We start from the raw sequence: 14,277 nt of genomic DNA on the forward strand, positions 1-14,277 counted from the left end.
ATTCTTTCTTTTCTTGACAAGATTAAGTATTTCTATTTTCATATGTATCCTCCATAAAATAGTGTATATATATATATATATATGTAATTTTATGTGTGTATTCGAGGTATATATATGTGTATACACAAATACTGATAAGATTTTTTTAACACATGAGATTTTTTTCTATCTTCTTCTTCCTCTTTACTTGTACAGCATGAACTATGAAAGTTAATTTCTTTTGTGAACTTATACTTTGGGTAATATAGCTAAATCTTGTTCTTTAAAAGGCTTTTCTACCAAATATTTTAACTTTTTCTTGGAAATACTACTATAGTTTGCAAAACATTTAGAGAAATCTTAATACTAAAAATTCACACAGTTATATCTGAACTCTCCCTAGTGTTACAATTAGTAAAAGTGAAGAGATTTTTAATGCTTATCTGAATGCAGTTCTCTCATTATTCTGGGTACAGTGGAGATTAAACTCTCTCACCACCTGTACAGAAAATAATTAACATAGCAGGTCTGGGACCACTATCCTTAGAACAGCTTGCTTGCAAGGTTGAACCCTGGGTGACATCTGGGAATTTGGCTTTCAGGGTGTTCCCAATCAACAGTTAACTGATAAGGATAATTTTCTGTGCCTGGACTTTCTAGTAAACAATACTGTTTAAGCTGAACATCTATTTTTCTTTTATGAGTTTAGAAGTTTGGTACCTTCCAGGCACAGAGTAGGTATATGGATCAATCCAAGTGAAAACTCTAAGCACCAAGTCTCTAACTTCCCCGGTAGAAAACACTTCACCTATGTTGTCTGTCATGACTCGCTGTTAAAGAATGAAACCGGTGGGATCCCTGGGTGGCACAACGGTTTAGCGCCTGCCTTTGGCCCAGGGCGCGGTCCTGGAGACCCGGGATCGAATCCCATGTCGGGCTCCCGGTGCATGGAGCCTGCTTCTCCCTCTGCCTGTCTCTCTCTCACTCTCTCTCTCTCTCTCTCTCTCTGTATGTGACTATCATAAATAAATAAAAGTTAAAAAAAAAATAAACATGAAACCTGTCTCCTGTCAATCTACTGGGAAAGGAACTCGTGTGTGGTTTCCACTGGGCTTCACCTCATGCACTTTTTTTTTTTTTTTTCTGTTTGTGGATTTTGTTTTGTTTCTTTTCTCTATAATAAATATTAGTCCTGAAGCACAACTATACATTGAGTTCTGTGCATCCTTCTAGGAATCCTCAAGGCTAGGAGTGATCTTGAGGAACTCAACATTCTCCCCTGCGTTTGGGTGAGGCCATGTAACTAGCCTGGCTACCACGTTGTTAGTGGAAGTGATAAATGTCATTCTGGGCTGCAGAATTAAATTGTTGGCATGGGGCACTCCATTGTTCCTTTCTCTCTTAGATACCAAACCATATTTCAGAGAGTGAAGATCCTATAAAGCTGAGGCTGATAATGATGATGACTTGGAGCAAAGCATTCAGCTGACCCAAGATGTAATTTGCAATGTAAGAAATGGATCTTTATTTTTTTTTTAGCCACCGAAATTTTAGAGTTTTATGTTATTTCAGCACAAAGAAGACCATTTTGACTGATACAAATACTAAGTAGATTTTTGTTATGATGAAAATAAGGTTACATAGTATGAAGGGTATTTATGTCACAGATTAATAACAATAATCACTTGCTATGCTCGGAAAATTGCATTGCCTGTCACTCATTCTTAAAATTTTAATGGCCACAGTTTATTTTATTAAAATAGATTATCCTCTACTGCATGCTTTTGTCATTTTTAATAAATGATATTAAATTATATTAATATCATTATAAATGATATAAAAATCTTGGAAATTATTACAAAGAATCTACATAGATTTAAATATATTATAACCTATAAGAAAATAGTCTTAAAAGTTTTCTAAGAGTTGGTATTATATGCAGTATTCATTATTGAGAAGGCTTTCAAAAATAGGGGTAGGCAGACATTAAACAGTCCCTTAATAAAATTATGAGTTGATTTAAATGGCATGAAAAGATGTTTCCCCAACCATTTTTTTTGTTAACATTGAACTATGTGTTGATTACATATTACAGGGTATGGGTCATTAGCTGAGCTTAGTAGTAGACGTGTAGGCGTGAAACTGAAGTTGAATGCAGCTGGATAACACAACCTAATATCATTTATTCACAGTAATAAACACATTCAAGAAATTGTGCCCTTATAAAAATGTTTAAATGTCTCCAGAATATGCTTTATTTCAGGGGAAATATACAGGCACAAGCTGACTTTACATCTTTTCTTGGGGGTTTCCAATTGGAGTGTGGATAGCTCTACCTTTACAAATAGTTCATAGACCAAAAGTTAAAGCTAGATATTTTGGTGGTTCCTATTTTCTAATCTGATTTTCTCACTTTTTTTTTTTCACTTAAAAACTCAAGAATTAATCTTCCAGTGAAATCTTAGAATAGGAAGCCTAAATATTCCCACAGGGTTTTGATGTTATTGCTATTATGAATTTAAAAAAAAAACATACAATGAAATATACTTTATAAGTTTTCTTGTTTAGCCAAGGGCTAAATATGTTTTTATCACCAATTTACATCTTATTTTAAAATGTAATAAATAAACAGAACTTTTTATATGAATATATTTTATCTCACGTTATAAATGCCAGTGCCTAGGATGTGTCTGATTAGCTCATAAATATGTATAGAGGTGATAAAGACAGCCTTTCCTAACTCCTATCTGTAAAATGTGATATTTTTTGATTCATTCTGCTGAATGTAAAGATCTTTGGGTTCTATAGCTTTATAACCAGGCTTCATTTAAAATTAACTAATTAATCACAATACCTTTATTCTACTTTATATCCTAGCTAGATCATGGTTCTATTTATGCTACAGGTATAGAGATTCATATTTAAGTAACTTGGTAAATAATGTTTTTTTTTTAATTTTTTTTAAATTTTTATTTATTTATGATAGTCACAGAGAGAGAAAGAGAAAGAGGCAGAGACATAGGCAGAGGGAGAAGCAGGCTCCATGCACTGGGAGCCCAATGTGGGATTCGATCCCGGGTCTCCAGGATCACGACCTGGGCCAAAGGCAGGCGCCAAACCGCTGCGCCACCCAGGGATCCCAAATAATGTTTTTAAAATAAATTTAGAATAGTTTAGAATAGTTTTAGATTTACAGAAAAGTTGTGAAGATAGAACAGAGAATGACTGAATTACCTGCACCATTTCTCCTATCGTTAACCTCTTATCTTAGTATGGTACACTTGTTATAAATAATGACTTGAAACTGATACATTACAATTAACTATAGCCTATACTGCATTCATATTCCCTTAGTCTTAATGTTTTTTTCTATATCTTAATCCCAATCAAGATATCATGTTTATTCATTATATCTTCAGGCTCCTTAGGCTGTGATAGTATTTCAGAATTTGTGGTGAATGACCTCAACTATTTTGGAAGTTCCTTGTCAGTAGAATGTCCTTGTACTGGGATTTCTTGGATGTTTTTGTATGCTTAGAACTGGAGTTTTGCTTTTGTTGTTTTTTTTTGGGGGGGGGGGAGGGAAACATTGCGGAGGTAAAGAATCGTTTCCTTCACGTTGTATCTTCACATAACTTTTTACAGTTGATTGAAATAGAATTTGTCAGGTTTCCCAACTGCAAAGTTACTATTTTTATCCTTTGCATAATATACCTTGTATTTCTTTAAAGATTTAATTTATTTATTTAAGAGGGAGAGAGAGCATAAGCAGGGGGCAGGGAGAAGCAGACTCCCCACTAAGCAGCAGACTCCTGCTGAGCAAGGTGCCTGATGTGGGACTTGATCCCAGAACTCTGGGATTGTGACCTGAGCCGAAGGCAGAGGCTCAACTCTCTGAGTCACCAAGGTGTTCCATACTATACCTTTTAACATGAAGTCCCTATGTGCAGCTCTAACTTGAGTAATAGTTATGCTTTACCTCATTGAGGCCAGAGTAGTTACATTAATTGTTAAATTAACATCAAAAATACTTTGAAAAAATTTGCAGTCTTCACATATTCATCTTGACTACTAAAATGATTCCTCTAAATTAATTCTAAAGAGAATAGTCTATTGTAACTATACACATTCTCATCATTGAAAATATTTTTTTAAGACATTTGATAAAATCACACCCAAAGTTATCAAACATGTGTGCAAAAAATCGTTAGGGTTGATATGGTTCCACTAACATGATAGAGGATTTCGGTACATCATACTTTAAGAAACAACATGTTAGATTCCTCAAATATCCAGCTATGTTTTTATTGCATTGGAGATATTTTACTCTACTCCAATTTACACATTTTATAAATTAAATGTTATATATAACTTTCACAGGTAAATTGTTATAGTATAAATTAAAATATAGATTCCCTGAGTCCTTAGGCAATGATTTATCTAGTCTGGTATATCAACTATTTTTCTTATCTTGTTGAGTCCCAACTTGATCATCATGTATAGTATATTCACAGGCTGTTAATCTGACACAAAACCTCTCTTTAACCACTCTTCCCTCATTTCAAGTAGATGATAGCTCTTCAATATTTTACAGATAGAGTAAAAAAAAAAAAATTGTATGCCTTTCTGACATTTATCTCTTTTTATCTCTAAGTATCTGAAATCATTGCCATAACCATGCATTTGTTACACAGATGATTCTCTGTATGATTTTTTTTCTTTTTTTCTTTTTCTTTCTTTCTTTTTTTTTTTTTTTTAAGTAGGCTCCATGCCTTTTTTTAAGTAGGCCCCAGTTAGGGGCCTAAATACACAACCCTGAGATTAAGACCTGAACTGAGACCAAGAATCAGATTCTCAACCAACTGAGCCACCCAGGCACCCCTGCACAATTTTGTTTTTTATCCCTGTCTACCTCAGGGATACAAGATGTTGTCCTGTCAGAACAAACTTCTTCATATTGCTTTACCAGATTTAGCTTAAAAGTTAAATTATAGGAAAAAAATATCATGACTAAATATTGGCTAGACATTAGATTGAATACAAATATGAAGAAGGTATAGTGCCTCACTTGGAAAAAAAATGTTTTCTCATTATCTATTAACATTCATTATTATGCCAACCCCCCTTCCATTTCCAGTGGCATGTTCTCCTTCTTTAAGCCCCAGTTTAGGTGTCAGTCCCTCAACAGTGCTATCTTTGATCTGGACAACTTTCACTTCTTCTACTAATACTTATATTACTTATGACCATTAAAACAATCAACAAAATGAAAAGGTAAAAAAAAAAAAAAAGAAAAGGTAATGTACTAAATGGAGGAAAGTATTTACAAATCATATATCACATAGGGGTTAATAGTCAAAAATATATAAAGAACTCATACAACTAAATAGCAAAAAAAAAAAAAAAGTAAAAGAAAAGAAAAAAAAAAGATCCAATTAAGAAATGGGAAGAAGAACTGAATAGGTACTTTTCCAAAGAAGACATACAAATAGCCAATAGGCATATGAAAAGGTGCTCAACATCACTAATTATCAGGGAAATGTATATCAAAACCACCAAGAAAACTTCTGAAAAGATATTATTTCATACCTGTTGAAATGGTTATTATTAAAGATAATAGGTAACAAGTGTTGGCAAGTATGTGGAGAAAAGGGACCCCTCAAGCACTGTTGGTGGAAATGTAAATTGATGTACCCACTATGAAAACAGTATTGAGGTTCCTCAAAAAGTTAAAAATAGAACTACCATATGATTCAGCAATCCCACTGTTGGGAATATACACAAAAGAAATGAAAATGGAATCTCAAAGATATCTCTGCACTCTCATGTTCACTGATAATATTCATAATAGCCAAAACATGGAAACAACTAAATGTCCATCAACAGATGAATGGTTGAACGGAAAGAAGATGTGGTCTATACATATAGTGGAATGTTATCCAGCCACAAGAAAGAAGGGAATCCTGCCTTTTGCATTCCTTGCAAATAGATTGTGATATAAAAGACTGTGGGTCGGTTCTGAGCCTTTATACCAAGAAAACTTGCACATGTTCAGTTCGAGCCTTACGACATTTATGTGAACAAGTCTAGATTAGTCAGCCAGAGGATGACAGACCATGTGTAGAAAGGCCCTACTTATGCCAAGTTGTGAACTGGTAACTCAATCCAACCTATCAACCTGGTCCATCAAGAACAAAAGAACTCTCACTTAAGCTGAATCCAAAATGTCTAATTGCAAGTGGTGATTCATTAAATCTTGAGTAGTGTGTTACACAGAGGACAATTGATAATGCAGCTAACAATAACAATACAGCATTATCATAGAAGTTGAGACATTTGGTCAAACAAATTCTGACGGGAAAGTTACAGGCCATATTACACTGAATCTTTAGTACATTCTGGGTAATCCTGCCACTTGAGGTAACGTTGAGACAAGGTAAACTTGTCTCAAAGTTTAAGACAGAGCCAAAAGATTTCACAGTGGAAAAAAAAAAAAAAAAAAACAGAATTCAGTTCAGTTTCTCTCTCAGGCTAAGAGAGCAGTGGAGAAACTGAGGTTTTAAACATGTGCTCTTGATGCTCTGATGAAAGTTCTAAAAAAGAGTTATATTGGGCATGAGTGGTTTAAGTCGATTTTGGTTTCAGACCTAGAAAAATTTTCTTATACTGTGTAATATAGCATGCTGGGTGTGTAACCAAACAATTACACAAGATTTGGGGAGCTTATTCTATTTTAAGAAAAAGATTGTATACATGTGCATGCATCTGAGAATGTATGTTCACACACACACACACACACACACACCATCTACATACAGATTAGTCCACAACTAAGAAGGAAAATAAATAATTAAAGATTCTAACAATTCCACAAAATGGCTTTCATGAGGCATTTAATATTGACTCTTCCAATGCAAAGTATTTATACTCAAGGAATGTTTTTTATTGATTGGACATAATAAAGTCTGTGTACTTTGTACTCATATCTGACTAATAGCTGATATCTGAGAGACAGATACGTATTAACATAATAGTTACAAAAAAGACCATCTGGATCTCATACATAGTCCTTAACTGTTTACTAATCTACCTCATTTTTTTCAGTTTCCTTCCAACAGGCATTCATCTTTCTGGTAGGCTTTGTCCCCCGCATGCTTCCAACGCTGGGGGTGTCCTCCAACCAAGATGTTTTTCACAGGTGACCAAATGCTAAAACCTTTAGCAATTAGGCTGCCACCTTGTGGCCGAGATTATCCATGTTCCACGCTTACCCGGGGTTATGGCTACTGCATCATACATAACTCAGCCAATCTTAATACCTCTTTCTCAAACATTCTCAGAAACACCTGTGTCCTTTTGGGTTGTCTGCAAGCCAACACCAATACAGGAATAAGTAAGCTGGATAGTTTTGATGGAAAGGCCTATAAAGAATAAACTACAAGAAAATGAGTATGGTAGAGAGCCTTTAGACCACAGCATAAATAGGACACTTGTAAAAGGAGAGAGAAAAAGAAAGGATTGGGCAGGAAGTGACTTAGACTACAGCAAAGTTGTAAAAATGTCTCAGCCAAATCATTGTGGAGTCCTTGTGCATATCTTGTTCATTTCAGGAATTCCACATCTGGCAAAAAGCGGACAATACTAGAGAACCCACTGTGCTTATCATAGACAACATCGCCTAGTTCAGGAATATTTCCTCTCTTGGCTCTGTACCTGATCCTGTCTTCATTTTTTATTTTGTTTTAAAATAATAATTTACTTATTTATGTCATACAACTGCATGTAAACATTTCTGAGGTCAGAAGTTATTTCCTCTTTATCTTATATTCCACAGAATCAGGCAAATTGGCACAAAGTATATTATTAAAGGAAGGAATGAAAGTTATAAAAAAAAGCAGTGGCAGAGAAAAACAACTGTGGTAGATTTTACCTCCCTTATGTAAGCATGCAAACAGAATATGCTTAAACCTGTAGAGAGCTGATACCCCTATTGCCCTGAATGTGGCTGCGGAGGTATGAAAGGAGCCCTGGGCTTAGAACCAGATGATGGACAGAACAAAAAACAAAAAACGAAAAATAAAACCCAAACCAACCAGATGATGGATCTAGACTAGATACTTACTGACAAAATGTCATTGATTGGAACTGTATCCATAACAATATCCACAAGCAGGAATATTAATAAGCATTTTAATTCATTAATCTGGAAATAAATACTTCTGAATATAGATCCCACACTAAGATAATAGAGAAAACGTATAGCTACACCTAGTTAAAAATGCTTGAATACATATTGATACTGTGAAAACAAGGTAATGGTCCCCAGATGGGCCATATGCTAAGTCCCATGTCACCAAATACAGACTTTATTACAGTTTTCGGCTTTCCCAGAAGTGGAATCTACACAATCAGGAATGACCTGATCAGAATTTGGAAAGTAATTCCCTAAGGGAAAGTAACTGCAATAACTAGCCTGCTTTTCATTTATTTGTTTGTTTTTATTTATTTTTAGCTTAGTTTAACCTTATTTTCCTGGCTCCCTTTTGCCCATAAAAGACTTTTTTCCTATGGCTCCTTAGAGCTCCTTTCTATTTGCTATATTAGGTACTGTCCAATTCAAATTGATTTTCCTCACATAAACCCTTTAAAATCTTAACACGCCTCAGTTTATCACTGAACAGTTCTGTTAGTAATGCTGAGAAGAGAGAACCAAAGGGGGCCATCCCTGCGCCCCCAGCCCCCAGGACCACCAAGCAACCAGGTGGGTACCTGCAGCAGCCCTGGAGCTCGCTGCTTTCTTGCTGCCTCTGGAGGTTGCAGGTAAAGTCCTCATAGAAGCCTCTGAAGCATTTCCATTATGAACTTTCAGACTATTCCAGCATTTCTTTCTCTGGACTAAATCTGGAAATTGGATCCAACTTAGAAACTGGACCAGGCACCGGATCAGACTGGGTACAACATAAAAATTGGTGGGGGATCAGGGTCAGACTAGGTGCAATTTAAGCTGCAGGGGGTCTGCTGGGAAGTGGCAGGTAAATACAATTTGGTTTTAAGGCTGAAAAAGCAGGATAACCTTGTCAAAGTTAAGTTTGAATTACAGTGTCCACAGGGAAGAAATGTTAATCAAAATAAGCTCATGCATTTCTGAGGCAACCTAGGGGAAAGCAGGTCTCAAGATTAAAGGTAGAGGGGATTTTGTTTTTGTTTTTGTTTTCCCCTTCTACAGTTTCTGGTGACCAGGATGAGATCTGCTAGGACACTTTGCTCACTCCAGAGCTCGCACACAGTCTTGGGAAAACTGCAGAAGCTGGCAAAGGATAAGAATTCTTACCAAAGTCAGCTATCTCAAATTGCTCTGTGATGCTTGATCAAGAGAGACAGGTTAAATTTCATATTGTCCCTATCTTTCATATTGTAGGGGGAAAAAAAAAACACAAAAAAACAAAAACCCCTCATTTGTAAGAATTAGATCTTCAAATTGTGACTCGTGAATTTGCTTTCAAGTACTCATTAGTTGTTGATCATTTCTGTTCCAGAAACAACTACTGACTTCTTGTTTTGTATCTCTCTCTCTCTCTCTCTCTTTTTTTTTTTTTTTTTCTGAGAAGTTGACTTGGTTTTCTGCTTGCCTGGGACATGCAGGTTCATGTGTGTGCAGACAGCTCAAATGTCAGATTGAGGACCCCAAAAATGTGGCTGGACAGGAATGTGGATTGCACTCCATTTGTAGCTAGGGTCCTACCAACTGTTGCCAGCTCTCGTGGCAATGGTCTAAATCTTTCTTATTTTGGTTATCTTTGGGAGTGGCTCTGGATCTTGAGAGGGTAGTGTCTTTTGCATCCTCTTTGGGGATGCCTCTTCTGTCCACAGGATTGTCCTGCCAAGCATATTTACTGTTTGTCCCTGCTGAAACCTGACACAATACTTGAAAGATAGTCTTAAAATTTTTAAATACTCCCATTTAGATTTTAATAATAAATAGATGAAAGATAGGGCAGAGGGAGAGAAAAAGGGAGAGGAAGAGGAGAAGGAGAGAGACGGACAGAAAGAGAGTCTATGTGTATAGTCTTCCAAGAAAGAAAAATGGTCTGGGGTAAGAATCACAAAGGGACTTGAAAGGATGGTGGTAAAAACATGAACAAATTTAATGGCTGCCCTGTGGGCTGTTAGCAGCACCTGCAGTCTAGAGATACTTGTCGCCCTATTTGTACCCAGTGTTCTTCCATTCATTGAAAGCACTTCATACCAGCATAAATTTAGAAAACCTGAACTACATTTCTCATATTCCCTTTCTAGCAGGGATCTAGACAGATTCCCACAATTAAAGGAGATAATTTGGGACAGGAAGATGGAGGTTAACTCTTCCCACACTTTTTGGGACCCTCTTATCAGCCATTTCAAACCCTAAGAAGCAGGTTCTAGACCTTCCAACCTGTGTGAAAGCCTCTACTTTGCTTTTACAAAGCTCTTTTTATTTTAAACCTGTTTTAAACCTCTACATTGGTCTTTGTTTTCATAAGTGATATAGTACTTAGTATAAGAAATAGCTCCCTCGAAACTTAATCTCAAAATAGAAATCTGAGATTATTTATTTAATTGGAGCTGCACTAGAAAGCATACTAACTATGTTGCCAATACATAACTGGCATAGTGGTAGTTCATGGCATGCAGCTTCAACAATGAAACAAATTATTTAATGTATCACCATTCAAGGCAGCATTTTGAAAGACAAACTGGCTTTTGCATTGGAATACAATGGAGAATATAATGAAAACAAGCACAAGTTTGGTGGCCCAGTCTTATTGCCCTAGGGAGAGCACAGAAAGAAAATGACAAACTCAGCATTTTAAATACACAAGTCAGAGGTCAGAGAATTTCTTTGTAACTAGGGATCTATCATAACAACCAATGGTCTGAAAACCAGACCCAAAGTTGACCTTTCAGTTAGCAGAAATATAATACATGTTGAATTCAAAGTATCTTTGGGCCTTGTTTTTTTAAATCAGAACTTTCTAGAGGAAATGGGAGACTAAACATTGGAATGAGGATATTTGGGATTATACTGATTTTAAATAATTTGAACTTTCAAAAGACACTGAGTCCCCTTGTCAACCAAATAAGTTTTCCTTCTCTGCTTGTGGAGGTTAGCCTCTCCATGTTTGCATACCAAATAAAACTCAACTTGTGACAGTTTCCTTGGAGAAAAGTGGTAAAATCTGGGGATTATGTATGAGAATGTATTCTAGTATTAGAGCAGGGAAGAAATACTACAACACTGGATCAAGAAGAACTTACGATAGTAGTTTTAAAAAATGGAGATACAAAGCAATAATGTAAAGGTTTATTAAAAATCTTAATAGGCTAGGACTTTGAGTGTTTGTCACATGTGACAGGCTCCCAGCCATACCCTAATGATGCAAATTTGAGTACTCACAACACGAGAGGTTGAGCATTTGTAGAAAACTCTATAGTGGCTATATTATAAAAGCTAAAGATCCTGGTGGCAGATAACAGCATTGAAATGAGTTTTCTGGGATCTGGGTAGGGGGGCGGGGGGAATGATGAGACCCTGGAGTCACAAAGTTCAAGTGACGATACTTACCAACCAGAGACAAACCAGGCAAATTATGATAATTGGATAGCAGAGCAAATTGTGGTATCCAGTGATAGCACCTATTGCATTGTCAGTCAACTGCCCAGTCAAATATTACTTCATCTGTATACTAAAACATTCTAAATCTAGATCTAATAGAGAAGATCTAAATGAAATACCATAATGGAAAATCAGTGTCCTGCATTGAATTTCTAGACTTTAGCCAGTTCATACAGGCAGACCCCCCTGAATGATGTAAGGAATGAAGCCCCTTTAGGAAGAGTCAGGCTCTTGCAACACTGTAACAAGTGTGTGCTTGGAATTTATAGCATTTAACATGATGACTGTACTGGGAGAAAAATCCAAGACAAAACTGGGATGTCTGGTCACAGGCTATACATTTACAATGATCCCTAAGCATCCCAAATGCCATGGTGGTCTGTTGATAGGAAAATTATAAAGGTCAAGTGATTGATAGAGTTGTGCGCTGAATTCATTTAACAATGAGTCCAAAAAACAAAACAAAACAAACAAACAAAAAGAAAAATGAGTCCAAATGATCTGTCCCTTTGATTTTCCTTCAGTTCTTGAGGCACAGTTGGACATAACCTTACTAAGCAATTTGCTGAATGGACAGTTGGCTCTCAGACACATAGAATAAAGTCACTGTTGTAGGAAGACCCAAGTTGAAACACACTGGATCTGCCTGACATTGCATAACAAAATTGTGAACTGAAAACAAACACTGCGTTCCTGGATACTTATTGAGAATATCTACCACCATGGTGTAATTACAAAAAGTTAATCATGAAAATAGATTTAAAATAAGGAGAGAAAAAAAAAAAGACAGATTACATAAAAGGAAAGACCTATACAAATTACCTCCACAGACTACACACAAAGCAAGATCTATATGGATTCTTCATTAGCCACAAGGCAAAAAACAGTGTAATAATAACTTAAAAGCACTAGGTGGAAATTAATATCTATCTAGCATTAGATATGCAGCTAAAGATTCAAAAAGGGAAGTGAAATGCGAGTGTTTCAAACAACAAAAAAAAATGAATGAGTTTATTATCAAAATACCTTCTTAACAAAAAGACACTTGTAAAGAATGTTATTCAGGCAGAAGAAAACAGAGGCAAAGAAAGAAGATACAGAAGAGAATGGGAAGCAAATGACTTGAGGGAGGGCAATTTCTCTTACACTGCTAAAACCGTTATCTTACAATGTGAACAATTGTATCTTATAACGTGAACAAATGTATTTTACATTTTTGTAATGAGTACATAATTGTAAATAGGAGCCATCCCTCTTATCTAATACACTATCCAACACAATTGGAATCCATTGGTTTCATTCCCCACATTTTCTTCTATACATTTCTACAGTAACCACTGAATCCAGCAGTTTTCGTACCTGTGCACTCCCACGAGACAATTCAGGTTTCAGGTAACTTTCTTTCCTCAGACGACTACACAGAGATATTTCTTAAAAGATTTTTCCTGAATTATCAAGGTCTAATTTTCCTTCCTTTTTTTTTCTGATTATATTGTGTTTAAATGGCACTTGATAATTTTACTTTTACTACCTATTTGTTACATAACATTCACCTAATTATAGAAAATTGGAAGTTATCAAAAGGGAATATAAGGAAAACACTGAGTTATAACATGTTTTATAAGCTAACAGGTTTTTTTCTTTTTTCCTGAACACAAAAGAGAACATAATTCTGTAACATGCTTTACACATTGAACAGCTTTGTTTACAGTATGTATTTTAAGTTGACTTATTTCTGCTCAGCTAAGTCTTACTCTCTTTGCAGGCTCTTCATTTCTCATCAATTTATTTGCCAGAATTCTTGTTTTAATTGAAAAAATCACAACTCAGTATTACTCAGGTCAGAACTGGTATTTAGAAAGGAGGAAAAGTGCACACTTAACCTACGGCAGGAAGAAAGAGAGCATCATTGGAAAGAATACATGTCTAGTTCTGTTATCTCAATAATTACATATAAGCAGTGAATGAGGCACCTGGGTGGCTCAGTCAGTTAATCATCTGCCTTTGGCTGGATCATAATCCCAGGGTCCTGGGATCGAGTACCATATCATCACATCATCAGGTTCCCTGCTCAGTGGGGAGTGTGCTTTTCCCTCACCCCTCTCCAGCTCATGTTCTCTCTCAAATAAATAAACAAAATCTTTTTAAAAAAGTGAAAATTGGCCACTACTTCAATAAAAAAAAAAAAAGTATGTATGTTCTACTGCTAGAAGGTCACTGTCATTGTCCTTTTAACAGAGAGATGGTGAATGTATAAAATGAAGGAGTCCTTATTACATAAAGTTTCGGTTGGATACACAAACTGAGTTTTCAGCAATTTCATATTATAGTTGCATAATTATAATAATGTCTTGAGTTGATTGCTTTGGATGATGGATTATGATGTATCTAATTGAGTTGAATCCTTTAGATAAATTCCATTAATTTCACTTGCTGAACAAGTGTAACTCGAGATTAAAAAGGCATTATTATACCAGTTATTACAGTTTATTCCAAGACATATACCACTTCATTTACTGGAGAGTCAAATACTAACCAGGACAAAGGGTCAAAGATACAATAGAAGTAATTACTTTCACTTGCACAAGATCTGAGTGAGAGTATGAACCTAATTGTCACAGCTCATCCCCTAGCCACACTGTGTT

This window comes from Canis lupus, chromosome 15 (genome assembly GCF_003254725.2).
Source record: "Canis lupus dingo isolate Sandy chromosome 15, ASM325472v2, whole genome shotgun sequence".
Lineage (NCBI taxonomy): Eukaryota > Metazoa > Chordata > Mammalia > Carnivora > Canidae > Canis > Canis lupus.